Below are 14,323 nucleotides of genomic sequence, written 5' to 3'. Positions count from 1 at the left end.
AATAATGGAAAGGTTACAGCACAGGAGGCCATTCAGCCTATAGTGCCTGTGCTGGCTTTTTGCGAGAAAAACACACCTAGTTCCACTGCCTCCACCTTTTCTTCATAACTTAAACTAACTTCTGTTCAGATAATTATCTGATGATATTTTAAACCTGGCTCTACCAAATTCTCAGGCAGAATATTCCAGATCCTAACCAGTAGCTGTGCTCCTTTTGCCAACCTCCTCAAATCAGTGTTCTCCAGTTTATAGTTGTCAAAGCGCAGGAAGAGGATATTCGGCCTGTCATATCTCTCCAGAGGAGCAATTTACCTAATGCCATTCTCCCTACAGCCTGTGCTTTCAGATAACAATTCACTTCCCTCTTGAATGCCTGTATTGCACTTGCTTGGTCACCATTTTTGAAACTAGCTTTCTATTCCTGATTTTATTAATCGAATTTAAATTCCACCAGCTGCCACTGTGGTATTTGAAGTCATGTCCCAACACGTTAGCCTGCACCTCTGGATTACTAATCCAATGACATGATCACTATGACACTATCTGCCACAGCTATTCAGTTCAGGGTTCTTGGCCATCACAGCAACAGGAACAGTTTTTCTATTAACTCATGATTTTGAATACCTCTATTAAATCTCTTGTAACTTTTTTCTTCCTCAAAGAGAACAGTACTAACTTCTCTCATCTATCCAAATAACCAAACCTATCATTGATTTCAGCTTGGTGCATCTGAAATAGACTGCCAATCATACACTTGAAATAAAGCAGTTGTAAAATAACTGAAAGATATTCACATACTCCTACACAGGTGTTCATTTTCCAACTCCCTAGACTGCAGCCCTTTTGACAAATGCAGCCTAGGAAAGATGGGAGTGGTAGTATTTGCAATATATCATTTTAAACTTAACAGAAACCTATGCACTATAAAAATTGCCACACCTGACTGATATCCCTGTGAATTATAAGATGGTGCTCCAGCTACATACACCTGGAGTACTGTGTACAGTTTTGGTCTCCTTACTTGAGAAAGGATTTACTAGCCCTGGATGGGGTGCACAGGAAGTTCACTAAGTTGATTCTAGGATTGAGAGGGTTGGTTTATGAGTAGAGATTGAGTAAATTGGGACGATATTCATTAGAATTTAGAAGAATGAGGGGGCAAATCACATGTAAAATTATGAAAAGAATAAATAAAATAGAAGCAGGGAGGTTATTTCCATTGGTGGGTGAAATTAGAACGAGGGAACATAGCCTGAAAATAAAGGGGAGCAGATTTAGGACTAAGTAGAGGAGGAATTTCTTCACCTAAAGGGTTGTGAATCTGTAGAATTCCCTGCCATGAGACAATTGAGGCTACCTCATTGAATGTTCTTACGACAAAGATAGACAGATTTTTGAACAGTAAAGAAATTAAGGGTTATGGTGTGCGGGCGGATGAGAGGACCTCAGTCCATGAAAAGATCATCCATGATCTTACTGAATGGCGGAGCAAGCTCGACAGGCCAGATGGCCTACTCCTGCTCCTATTTCTTATATTCTTGTATCCACACACTTCTACAACCTCCCAAGGTTCTTTCTACAGTTTTTGTCCATACCGATGGGACACTCAATCTGCCAGGTCCTGAAAAGTTCCTAAACAGTTCAATTAATATAAAGAAAAATCAATAGAACTTCATTTGCTTAATTTTTCATGAGAGTCTGTCAGGTGAAAGAGGTAGAAAAACTACAATTGTAATTGCCACAGGGTATCATAGTCCTGTTTTCTTTTGCTAAAGGCCAAAAGATATTCCTTTCTGATTTTTTAATTTAAAGTGGGGGACATGCAGCAATAATAAATCATTGACACTCAGCTTTACAAAGGCATGCTTGGTGGAAGATAATTCAGATGACAGAATCTCTTAATATGCATTAGTCTACCCAAACACATACAGAAACAGAACTTTAATTAGATTATTACATTCAGTTCTGGTCAGAACACTCCAGGAAAAATGTGACGGCCCTTAAAAGAGGGGAACTGAGATTCCCAGACTGCTTCCAGGGGGAGGTAGCTGGGATTGTTTTCCTTAGAGCAATGGAAACTGAGGGAGATCTGATCGAGGTTCGTAAGATTATGACAGATTTGATAAGGTAGACAAAGAACCGGTGTCCCATTAGCTGATCTTTCAAGAACTAGAGGCAAAACTTATCGCACACTGAGTGGCAATGGCCTGGAGCTCACTGACAATGAGACTGCTGGAGCAAAGATGATCAATGACTTAAACACAATTTTTTTGGAAATTTAAGGGCAATAAGCTTTCAGGGCTATGGAGATAGAATGAGGGAATGGGATTGACTGGATTGCTTTACAGAAAGCCTGTGTGGACTAGATGGGCTGAATTACCTCATGTTGTGCCATAATGACTATGACGCTATGAAAGTTCAATCATGAGCCTTTCTTCAGACGAGGTTAATGATGATATAAAACTATCTCCCTCAAGACAGTAGATGGGAGAAGAAGCGATGTGGCACATGGTAAATTGCTCCTACAGAGAGCTGGTGCAGACACAACAGGCTGAACAGCCTCCCTCAAAACTGCAAAAATCTTGTGATTCTATGCTGATGGCTAACTAATGTTTCCAAGACTCAAGTTGATAGTTTGGTAAGAGTGTTGAGGGACATAAAGCAAAGGTGGGAAAATGGAATTGAGCTACCAACCTCACAAAATGGAGGAACAGACTTGAGCAAATGAGTGAATGACATCCTTCTGTTTATATTTTCAATTGTTTGAAAGCTTTTTTCTCTTTATAATGATGCCTGCTGACTGATTTGTTTCTAGTCTATTTCTTACCCTCATTTTGTTGATTTGTGTTCCCCATTCATAAGAAACATTAGGAATAGAAGTAGGCCATTCGTCCCTTCAAGCCTACTCTGTCTTTCAATAAAACCATGGTTGATCTTCTAATTCAACCCATCTTACCTCACTGTCCTCATATCCTTAGATTTTTTTAGTACCCAAAATGTCTTCTGATCTCTGTCTTGAGTATACGCAATTTAAAGATAGTCTGCTTTTCTGATCAAAATTGATAACATTGTGATTTACCCCTCATTACATTCAATCAGATGCATTCCTGCCCACTTCCATATGTCCACATCGCTTTGGTACCTCTCAGTGTCTTCAGCAAACTTATTTCCACACCTAACTTTGTATCACCTGCATGATACATTATACTTGGTTCACGCATCTGATTCTTCAGAAAAGGCCCTATTCCCAGAGATGCCTACTGAAATGTGTCCTTTCTAATTAGCCAAAGGACAACAGTGAGCTCATCTGTATTAGATATTGGTTCTTTTAACTAATTTCTGTCTTACTATTAGTAAAATTTTCTGCAATCTTTTCCTTGGAACTATGATACAGGGCCAGAAAGAAGTTGTGACCAAGCAAACAAAACATTTCTGCCTATCCTTTTACAATTATGATACTTTATAATGGGTGAAGTATATAATTTCCCCAGATCATTTCACAATTATATCAGGGCTTCTTCTTCTTCAGTTGTGTTTGAAGGCAGGTGCAATTTGCAGCATGGCAACCTCCCCAATAGTTAGGGAAAGAGCCAGATCCCTAATCCAGCTGGAAAAGGGGAAAATTGAACCCAGTGCTGTTTGTACCAATCAGATCCACAGTGGCCATACAGCTAACCAATCCAATCAAAGCCCCCCAGCCCCAAAGGAGCTCAAATTGCTGTTGCAGCATACACTTTCAAATGCACACTGTAGCCTGGAGGATATCAGGTATTATGATTCCAACTGATGTTATTACTGGACAGATCAGATACCCACAATGAACTCTGGTTTGATCCATCATATTTTTACAAATTTAATGAGGGGGTCTTTCACTGAACCTCAATCATGCAATGCTACAGATCTGATTTTATTGATAAAATGCAAAAGGAAAGAAGATAAAATAGAATAAACCAAGCTATTTACATATAAAGCAATCCAAAAGATTTCAAAACACAATAAAAATGCAATGCCATCTCTCAACACTGTCACTGTACTCAAACATCAAAGAGAGTTTGCTTCTTTATCACAGCTATAGTTTTAACAGTTTCTTTCAATTCCAGTCTGAAAATTTGATAGCCTCTTCCTCGAATAGTCACACAATTGAGTTTAGACTTTCTCAGCTTCCAACAGCCCCTTCTGGCTTCTAACCAAATACTTCTGGTCTGAAACTTTCAAACTAAAACCCTTGCACTGAGGTAACCTATTTTCTAACTTTTATGAACTAACTCCTTTCTCAAAGAGCAACATGCATCTAACTTCAAGCAGGATTTCTACAAATTGAAAACAAACGGTTTCCAAGCTATAAGGTTTGTTTAATATCCCCACAAAGACAAACCGACCTATCAAGCTTCACAGTTTGTTCCGCAAATTGTACTGGTTTGATGATTCCTTCGCTTTCCCAGCCCCCTGATTTCTGCCTCTACTTTTGCACATTAGGCAAATTGCACTGAGCGGGCCTTGCAGAATCATGGAATTGCTTCCTGGTCAAAATGCAAGGTGGCCTTGGCTCCTTTGATAGTCCTTAGACCTTCCTGAAAAGCTTCCCGATATTTAATTAGGACTTCACTTAGACAGCCGTTTTAAAACAAAAAATAGTGAGTGAATCAAATGAATTTTTCTCAACCAATTTCACCCATCAAGTTTGTGTTCAAGATAACACAGTGTGGAGCTGGAGGAACACAGCAGGCCAGGCAACATCAGAGGAGAAAAAAAGCTATGTTTCAGGTCAGGATCCTTCTTCAGAAATGGAGGAGGGGGAAGGGAGCTCTGAAATAAATAGAGAAAGGAAGGGTGGGGCTAGGGAAGGTAGGTGGGATGGTGATAGGTGAGTGTAGGTAGGCAGTGGTGGGGATTGGTCAGTGAGGTGGGAGGAGCGGATAGGTGGGAGAGAATAAGGACAGGTTGTTTCAGGTCAAGGAGGTGGGGATGAGAGGGAGGGTTGGTCATGGGATGAGATCAGGTATGGGGAGATTTAGAAACTAGTAAAGTCCACATTGAGACCATTGGGTTGTAGGCTCCCAAAGCAGAATATGAGGTGCTGCTCCTCCAGTTTCCAGGTAGCATCATTGTGATACTGGAAGAGGCCCAGGATGGACATGTCGTCCAGGGAGTGGGAGGGGGAGTTGTGAAATGTTTCGCGACTGGGAGGTGTTATTGTTTGTCGTGAACCGAGTGCAGGTGCTCTACAAAGCAGTCTCCGAGCTTCTGCTTGGTCTCACCGATGTAGAGGAGGCCACATCTGGAACAGCTGATGCAGTAGGCCACATTAGCGGACGTGCAGGTGAACCTCTTTCTGATGTGGAAGGTTTTTTTTGGTTCCTTGGATGGAGGTGAGGGGGAAGGTGTAGGGGCAGGTGTAGCACTTCCTGCGGTTGCAGGGAAAGGTGCCAGGGTGGTGGGGCTAGTGGGGAGCGTGGAGCGGACGAGGGAGTCGCGGAGAGAGCAGTCCCTATGGAAGGCAGATAGGGGTGGGGAAGGAAATATATCCTTGGTTGTGGGGTCAGATTGCAGGTGGCTGAAGTGGCAGAGAATGATATGTTGAATCCGGAGATTAGTGGGGTGATACGTGAGGACAAGCAGATTTCTGTCTTTGTTTTTGTTGCAGGGAGGGGATGTGAGGGCAGAGGTGTGGGAAACGCAAGAGATGAGGTCAAGAGCATTTTCAACCACTGAAGGGGGGGAATTGAGGTCCTTGAAATAAGAGGACATCTGGGATGTTCGGGAGTGGAACGCCCCATCTTGGGAGCAGACGCGGCAGAGGCAGAGGAATTGGGAGTATGGGATCGCATTCTTGCAGGAGGGTGGATGAGAGGAGGTGTTGTCTAGGTAGCTGGGGGAGTCAGTGGGCGTGAAATAGATATCAGTTTCAGGATGGTCACCAGAGATGGAGACAGAGAGGTCCAGGAAGGAGAGAGAGGTATCAGAGATGGTCCAGGTGAACTTGAGGTTGGGGTGAAAGGCGTTAGTAAAGTTGATGAACTGTTTAAGCTCCTCGTGGGAGCACGAGACGTCACCGATACAGTCATCAATGTAGCAGAGGAAGAGGTGGGGGATAGTGCCAGTGTCGCTGCGGAAGAGGGACTGTTCCACATATCCTACAAAGAGGCAGGCATAGCTTGGGCCCATGCGGGTTCCCATGGTCACCTCCTTAGTCTGTAGGAAGTGGAAGTCCACTGAGGTCTTTCTGGAGGGAGGAGGATAACTTCTTCAAGGTAGGCATCCCTGTGTTCAAGGCTTTTACTGCAGTCAGTGGTAACTTAGCCTGCTGCTTCTGATAAGAGACTGGAAACGAAGTTGTACCCTTAATCTGTAAAGATTCCCCAGTATAGGTTCTCAGTGTAGCCAAGGTCTTACACAAACGTGAGGTTTGGAGTTGAGATCAAATTTTGTTAAAGACTGGTTCTGCAGTCACTGATACAGCAACGCCAGTTTAACCATTTAACCAGATTTTTATTTTGATTGGATCTGATTTTTATGTTGCTTACGAATTTTGACTGTTCCAAGCGAGGTGGAGGTAGTCTTTTCAAGGAGTGCAGTCTCTTCGATACTGGCATATACATTCTCTTATTTGGTTCAGGCCGAGAGGCCTCTTTTGCTGTCTCAAGTCCACATCAGGACAGCAACTATAATAGCTTGCCAGCCCGGATCCTGAAGATAATGTTAATTATTTGGCCGAGGCTTTGCTTATTTTGAGGTTTTGCTGTGGGCTGATCTAGAGTCCCTCTGTTCAGGATATGTCCTAAGTGAGGTTTTGCAAATTGCCTTCATTCAAGTGGTGTCCCCCAAACTCATTCGGCCTGGTGAGGGTGTCCACTTCCATCAGCATACCCTGTAACTCATGCTGCATTTTCAAATAAAGCCAGTTGTAGTGCCTGTTTGAAGTCCAGTTAGACTTCAGCTAGTAGAAGCTTTTGCATGGTTACATCAGTAATCCCATGTACCAAACGGTCTCTCAGCATCTCACTAAGGGTTAAACCAAAGTCACATGTTTCTGCCAGTTGTCTTAAATTCGAACACGGATTCCCCTGGTTCTCGAACTGCCAAGTAAGACCGATAGTGTCTAAGAATTAGAGAAGGCTTGGGATCGTATATTCCTTAGCTGAAACCGTCAACTCTTGAAAGGTTTTAGTATCTGGTGCCTCAGGAAACATTGGCTCCTCATAACCAAAAAAGTTGCAGGTCCACAAGCTGTCAGGGGAATTACCCATTGTTTCCATCTGCCCCGATGTCATTTGCCTGGAAAAAATAACGCATTCTTTCCACATACTGGGCTCAATCTTCGAAGGCAGGATTGAACGAGTCAAGCTTCCCAAATAACGGCATGATGCCAGAAATGCTTACCCCCAACTCAAAGATGACTGTTGCAAGTGAGTTTCTTCAGGAACATTTTTTTCTCGTCACCACTGAAATAACTCCACAGAGGCTAGTAATATGCCAGCAAATCACCTTTTATTTACATGTGCACAGTACGTGACACTGATCCAGCTCCCTCAGAGCCAGCTTTCAGAGTGAAGAGAACCTCTGACATGCTTGTTAATCTGTCAGCCAGGGCTCCCTGATTGGACCAGGTTAACAGCCCCAAACACAGGGAACTCATATTCTATGACGTCCACCTGGCTGACCTTGTTACAATCACTACTGGCAGCATGCAAGGTTAGATTTGCATTGCTTTGTTTAAAAAAAAGTGCACTTGTTAGCTCAGTTAGCTACATGTGGTCAGAATAATATGAATACTGTGAATTTACTCCTGTTCTTGCTGAAGTCGACTGAGGATCTGCCTCCTTATCCTGCTCTGAGAGCAAAATGAAATGGGCAAACCACCACTCCAAAGACCTACTCAAAGTGAAGCATCAGGAGACAATGAGCAAGTAACCTGGCTTTGGGTATAGCAGACAAAGTTCAGGGATGATTTGGTCAAGGTGTTCGAAACCATTTAGTAGGGTAGATAGAAAAGCTATGGACTCCAGCAGGTGAATCCAAACTCTGGAATGTGAGTTTAAAATTAACAAGATTGTTCATTAGTGATGTTAGGAGGAACTTCTTCACACAAAAGCTAGTGGAAATCTGGAATTCTTCCCCTGCTAAAAAAGCAGTTCAGGCTGGAGGGCAATACCAAAAGTTGAAACTAATGGATTCTTATTAGGTATAGGTTGTGAGGAATGGAAGAAAGTTCAATTCAATCTAAGCAACTGAGCAGGTATAGTCTAACAGAATGGTGGAACACTGGATGGGCTGAATGAAATCCTCCTGTTCCTAAGTGCCATAAAGTAACCATTTTTAACATTCCTATTGTACTCTTTCACTGTCCTTGGAAACTTGGTCAAAACATTCATTTTTTTATGTTGAATGAGCCTAGGATGATTTATACCTAGTTAATATGTTAACATCTATTTAATATGTTATAACAAACAGTAAAGCCTACTTCAAACTGACTGCCTGACCAATTTTTCCAGCTGCAAAAAAAACCCCAATGAATTCAGAAGAAGCACACTAAAGGGGCCACAGTGTTAAACGGAAGGCAGAGTCTGACAGATATAATCAGAGTCTTCAAAACATGGTCTTTCATGACCAACCCACAATGCAGTGACTGATAATAGTGCATATGATAGCTAAGTATGTTAAAAAAGACAGAGAACAGATCATTGTTCAAAGGTTGAGAGAGCTAGGGCTTTTCTCTTTAGAACGACGAAGGATGAGAGATGACTTGATAGAGGTGTACAAAATGATCAGAGGTATAGATAGACAGCCAGAGACTTTTTCTTAGGGTGGAGGTTGCTGTTACGAGGGGACATATTTTTAAAGTGAAAGGAGGTAGATATCGGGGAGACGTCTGAGGTAGGTTCTTTACTCAGAGAGTGGTAGGAGCGTGGAATGCATTGCCGGAGAGGGTAGTGGAGTTGGCCTCATTAGAGGCATTTAAGCGGCTATTAGATAGGCATAAGGATGATAGTATAAGATAGCGTTGGAGGTTAGATAGACCTTAGGTTTAGGGTAAAAGTTCGGCACAACATCGTGGGCCGAAGGGCCTGTACTGTGCTGTACTGTTCTGTGTTCTGTGTTCTATGTTCTGTGTTCTATTGTGATACATAAAATATACAATCAAGCAGAGTACTTTTGGTGAATAGAACAGGAGGTTACAAGAAATAGGCACAATTCCCAAAGTACAGCAGAGGACTTCATACAAATATTAAAACCACACATTAAATTTATTGTCATGCAGTCATGCATGAAAATTATTTTTAAATCAAAATAATGAGACCTTCCATAACACATTTCTAACATTCCATTTAAAATCTGTTTGCAAAAACCCCAGCGATGTGCAACTGGACAAATGGAAGTCAATTTACCTAAAGGTCGTCTCTACAAGTCAGAAATAGAGAAGAATACTTTCTTCCCCTCACAGTGTGGTGTGATTTCTTGGGGTTTCACTGCCTGAAAGAGTTTTGGAAGCAAATGCAGTAAGAATTTTAAAAGGAGAATTGGATAAATTGTTGAAGTGGAAAAATGTCATGTTATGGGTAAAAGGTAAGGGAGTTGGACCAGTTAGATGCCCCTTACAAAAAGCAACCACAGGTATGATGGGTGAATGATCTCCCTCTTTACTGAAATCCTATTCTGTAAACTCAGCTCGCATCCCCAGACTTAAGAATGAATCTGGTCTTACACTTGTACATTTGGTTGAACGATGTAACACTGGAATTTACAGATTGAGAAGCAGTTGAACTTTCATAATCTCTAGGAGCTGTTTAAAGCTGTGGGAAGGTTTACACATGTGATCCAGGAGGCTGCCACTGTGAAAGGTGTTAAGAGCAACAGAGAGAAGAGTGTCAGCACTGGTCAGCTTTGTATTCCTGATCACTGCAGAAACAGCCCCACTGAGTACTTTGAGGGCAATGAAAGGTAGCGAGGGAAAGGCAGTAACAACGCAAGGGAATGAGGGCAAAAGGATAAGTGACATTTCGAAATCTTCACAGTAGGATACAAGCTACCGGCATTAAATACAAATTAAGGGAAGTCAGGAGCGAAATACATAGAATCAATTGATAAAGGGGTCAGTTTAAATAAACACATGTTGGCATCCATAAATTGATAGCACAGGGGACTAATCTTTCTACACTTTTATCTCCCTATCACAATGTTAGAGAAAAATAACAATCTGAACAGGGATCTCCAGTGAGGATCTATCAGACTGGTGAGGGAGCAATTGGGCAACAAAGAGAGACAGAGACTGGCACTGCCTGGCACTTTACCCTGAAACCAGTTGTACCAATTTTAGAACATAATTCAACTTCTCAACATATTTATCAAGAAACGTTAATGGAATTCATCGGGAGAGACAGAAGCAAAGGGAAAGAGACAAAAAGAGAAAGGCATGAAGACAAATACACTGATTAATGGAAAAAACAGAGAGGCGGGGGAGAAGACAGAGAGGGGGACCAAGAGACTGAGGGGAACAGAGATTGAGAGGGCATGGGAGAGTGAGTGAGTACAGAGAAAGAGAGAAAGACACACACACAGATAGATAAATAGACAGGAGGGGAGACGGGGCGGGGGCAGAGAAGAGATGGAAACACTGAAAGAGAAACAGATGGAGACACAGAGAGATGGTTAGACAGAGAGACAGACAGAACCCTCTGGTCTACATCAGGTTACGAGGTCGGGGTAAGATTGAATCACAGAGAAAAGGGTAGGAGGTGCAAGGTGGCAGCCGGCTCTCCCCGGCTCCTGGTCTCTTACCTGTTTCCAGCTTCTCCTGCTTAAACCCTGGAGCAGCGCGACTGCTTCCTCCGCTTCACTCGGGAACGCGGAGCCGCTCGGGCACGCGGTAGGTCGCGCGCGCTTACGGGAGAGTGGTTGCGGGAACGCGTGTGACATCTACAGGATTCCCTTTCTCTTCCACAGACAGAAACATAGACAACATCACCTTCAAACAAGGGCATCCCCCAGAATTGAGAAGATAAAGAAGGAGAGAGGGAAGACAGCGAGGAAGGGCAGTAACTTTTAAACAGAAGCTCGAAATCCCAGTTATTAACTGAAAAATATTGACACGTAGATTTGATATTTAAACTTTTTGTTACTGTCCAAGAGTTAAACAAACCAAGTACTAACAATATTTCATAAACACACTCCTTCCTCTGTCTGTACCTGGCCCTCATCTGCGTCTGTTTGAGATGCTTGAAATAGTTGGTGCCTTCATGGATGCTTCTTCTGCAATTTGGATGATCTTGAGCAAAAGAAACCTATGTGTTGGTAGGAATGTTGCATTTTTCAAAAAAGATTTAAGGATGTTTGTGATGTTTTTCCTCTGCAATCCTAGCAATCACTTGCTGTGACAAAGTTTGGAGTGGAGATCTGGTTTTAGGATTCTTGTGACAGGCCTGCGGTCAACATGGTCCATCCAATGTAGCTGAATGGCAAAAAACAGTGCCTCAATGCTAGGGATGTTGGCCTGAGAGAGAACACTGATGTTGGAGTGCCAATATGGATTTGCAGGATTTCACAGCAACTTCTCCGTGGGCACTTCTTTGGGGATTTAAGGTGTCTGCTGCATAATCCATGTCAATGCACACAAGGGGCTAGCTAGCACTGCTTCCCTGTAAACCATGAACATGATGCTCGACTTGTCATGAAGCACTTATTTCCTGACAATCAAAGGTCATGCTGGTACACTGAAGGTGGTTAAATGTCTACTGTTGCTCCGAGAAGTCTTCCAAGGTATAAGAAATGATTCACATTATCCATGGCTCTTTATATTCAGGAGGATGAATTGTACAAGGTGAACAGATGGTTAGAGGACTTTTGTCTTTGAGATGTTTAGCCTGAGGCCCATTCTGTCATCTACCTCTCTGAATGTACTGTGTCAACATTGGTTTAGGGCTTGATTTCTGAGTGTATCCACACATAAGTGTCATCTGCATATTGCAACTCGATGACAGAGGTTGGGGTGGTCTTGGTTCTGTATTGGAGGCACATGTTGAACAGTTTCCTACTTGTCGTGTAGAGAAATTCCATTCCAGTGGGAAGTTTCTTGGAGATGGGGTGGAGTGCTGAAGTGAGGAGGATGGAGAATAACGTTTGTGCACTGTCTCAGCCTTGCTTGACTCTGGTTTGTACTCAAGTCAGCGCTCATAAGGCCTTGAACCCAGACCTTCTGACCCAGAGATAGGGATGCTACTGTGTGGCTCAAGACCTCCTTGTGTTTTTTTTTTATTATTCATTTGTGGGACATGGGCATCACTGGCTGGCCAGCATTTATTGCCTGTCCCTAGTTGCCCTTGAGAAGGTGGTGGTAAACTGCCTTCTTGAACCACTGCAGTCCACCTACTGTGGGTGCCACAATGCCATTAGGGAGGGAATTCCAGGATTTTGACCTAGTGACAGTGAAGGAACAGCAATATATTTCCAAGTCAGGATGGTGAGTGACTTGGAGGGTAACTTGAAGGTGGTGGTGTTCCCATATATCTGCTGCCCTTGTCCTTCTGGATGGAAGTGGTCATGGGTTTGGAAGGTGCTGTCTGAAGATATTTGGTGAATTTCTGCAGTGCATCTTGTAGATGGTACACACTGAATATCAGTGGTTGACGGAGTGGATGTTTGTGGATGTGTGTGGACGTTAGTGCCAATCAAGCGACTGCTTTGTCCTGGATGGTGTTAAGCTTCTTGAGTATTGTTGGGGTGGTACTGATCCAGGCAAAAGGAGAGTATTCCATCACGCTCCTGACTCGTGCCTTGTAGATGGTGGTCAGGTTTTGAGGAGTCAGGAGGTGAGTTACTCGCAGCAGTATTCCCAGCCTCTGACCTCTTCTTGTAGCCACTGTCTTTATGTGATGAGTCCAGTCAAGTTTCTGGTCAATGATAACCAGCAGGATGTTGATAGTGGGGGTTTCAGTGATGGTAACATCATTGAATGCCAAGGGGTGATAGTTAGATTGTCTCTTATTGGTGATGGTCATAGCCTGGCATTTGTGTGGCACAAATGTTACTTGCCACTTGTCAGCCCAAGCCTGGATATTGTCCAGATCTTGTTCCATTTGAACAGGGACTGCTTCAGTATCTGAGAACATACCCACTTCTGACCTAATGATGGAGGGAAGGTCATTGACAAAGCAGCTGAAGATGGTTGGGTCGAGGACACTAGCCTGAGGAACTCCTGCAGAGATGTCCTGGAGCTGAGATGATTGACCTCCCACAACCATCTTCCTGCGTGTCAGTTATGACTCCAACCGCTGTACAGTTTGCCCCCTGATACCCATTGATTCTAGTTTTGCTAGGACTCCATGGTGCCACACCCAGTCGAATGCAAATGGGTTAAAGTGATAAAGTGAGATGGAGAAGGCTCAAGCAGATCATAAATGCCTGCATAGAATATTTGGGCCAAATGGCCTTTCTCTTTGATAAATATTTTATGTAGCTCTTTGTAAAGAATGTGCAGGTGTCCAAAGAGATCTGCGTACCCTTATCACTTAAAAGCTAGCATACAGGCGGGGAAACAATTAGAAAGGCAAACAATGTGTTGACATTCATTTCAAGGGAATTTGAGTACAGCAGTAAAGGTGGCTTACAGTGATTGTATATTTCAAAGAATTTTAGGTGGCCTCATTGATACTTACAAAATTCTTGGAAAGCATGTCAGGATGGCTATAGATAGATGTTTTCCCTGGATGGTGGCTCTAAAACCAGGGGACATAATCTCAGGACAAGGCAGGCAATTTAAGACTGAGATGAGGAGGAATTTCTTCAGGTGGGCGGCAAATCTTTGAAATTCTGTGCCCCAGAGGGCTGAGGAAGCTCAAACTTTGTGCAGTTTCAAGACAGAATTTGAAAGGCATTAGGAGACTAATGGCATTAAAGGATATATTATATATATAGTACAGAAAAATGGTATTGAAGGACAATCAGCCACATCCAGAATGATGGGACAGGCTTGATGGACTGAGTGGCCTAGTCCTATTCTTGTGTTCCTAAACTTATGGTATTGTGTTAGGAAGAGCTGGTTACTTGGCCAATATTTATTCCTTACCCAACGCCAACAACAAATTGGCTGGAAATTGGTTTGCTGTTTGTGGGAGCTTTCTGTGCACAGATTAGCTGCTTGTGTTTCCTCCACTAGAACAGTTCAAAAGTGCTGAATTGGCTGCATTAGGGCACCCTGAGGTTGTAGGTAGTGATATTATAAATACAAGTCCTTCCCTTAAGTCACTGTTGTGCAATGACTACTTTCTAACCAACCGGTCATTGTTGAACAGTGCTTAGAAGTAAGTCAGATAAAACTAGGGTAAGCTCG

At 42.9% G+C, this 14,323-nt stretch overlaps 1 protein-coding gene across 1 annotated transcript in view; it reads right to left on the bottom strand.

Moving 5' to 3' along the window:
- Nucleotides 1–10,847, bottom strand: part of LOC109923326 (sodium/calcium exchanger 3-like) — a 314,148-nt gene extending 303,301 nt beyond the window's left edge. Inside the window, exon 1 of the mRNA XM_048618407.1 lies at nt 10,777–10,847. The gene's annotated coding sequence lies outside the window, so the exon portion shown is untranslated. The remainder of the gene's footprint in view (nt 1–10,776) is intronic.
- Nucleotides 10,848–14,323: the final 3,476 nt, after the last annotated feature.

The sequence above is a fragment of the Rhincodon typus genome, chromosome 39 (assembly GCF_021869965.1).
Source record: "Rhincodon typus isolate 14 chromosome 39, sRhiTyp1.1, whole genome shotgun sequence".
In the NCBI taxonomy this organism is placed as follows: Eukaryota; Metazoa; Chordata; class Chondrichthyes; order Orectolobiformes; family Rhincodontidae; genus Rhincodon; species Rhincodon typus.
The sequence above is the reverse complement of the archived record's forward strand: the minus strand, read 5'-3'. Positions and strand labels throughout refer to the sequence as shown.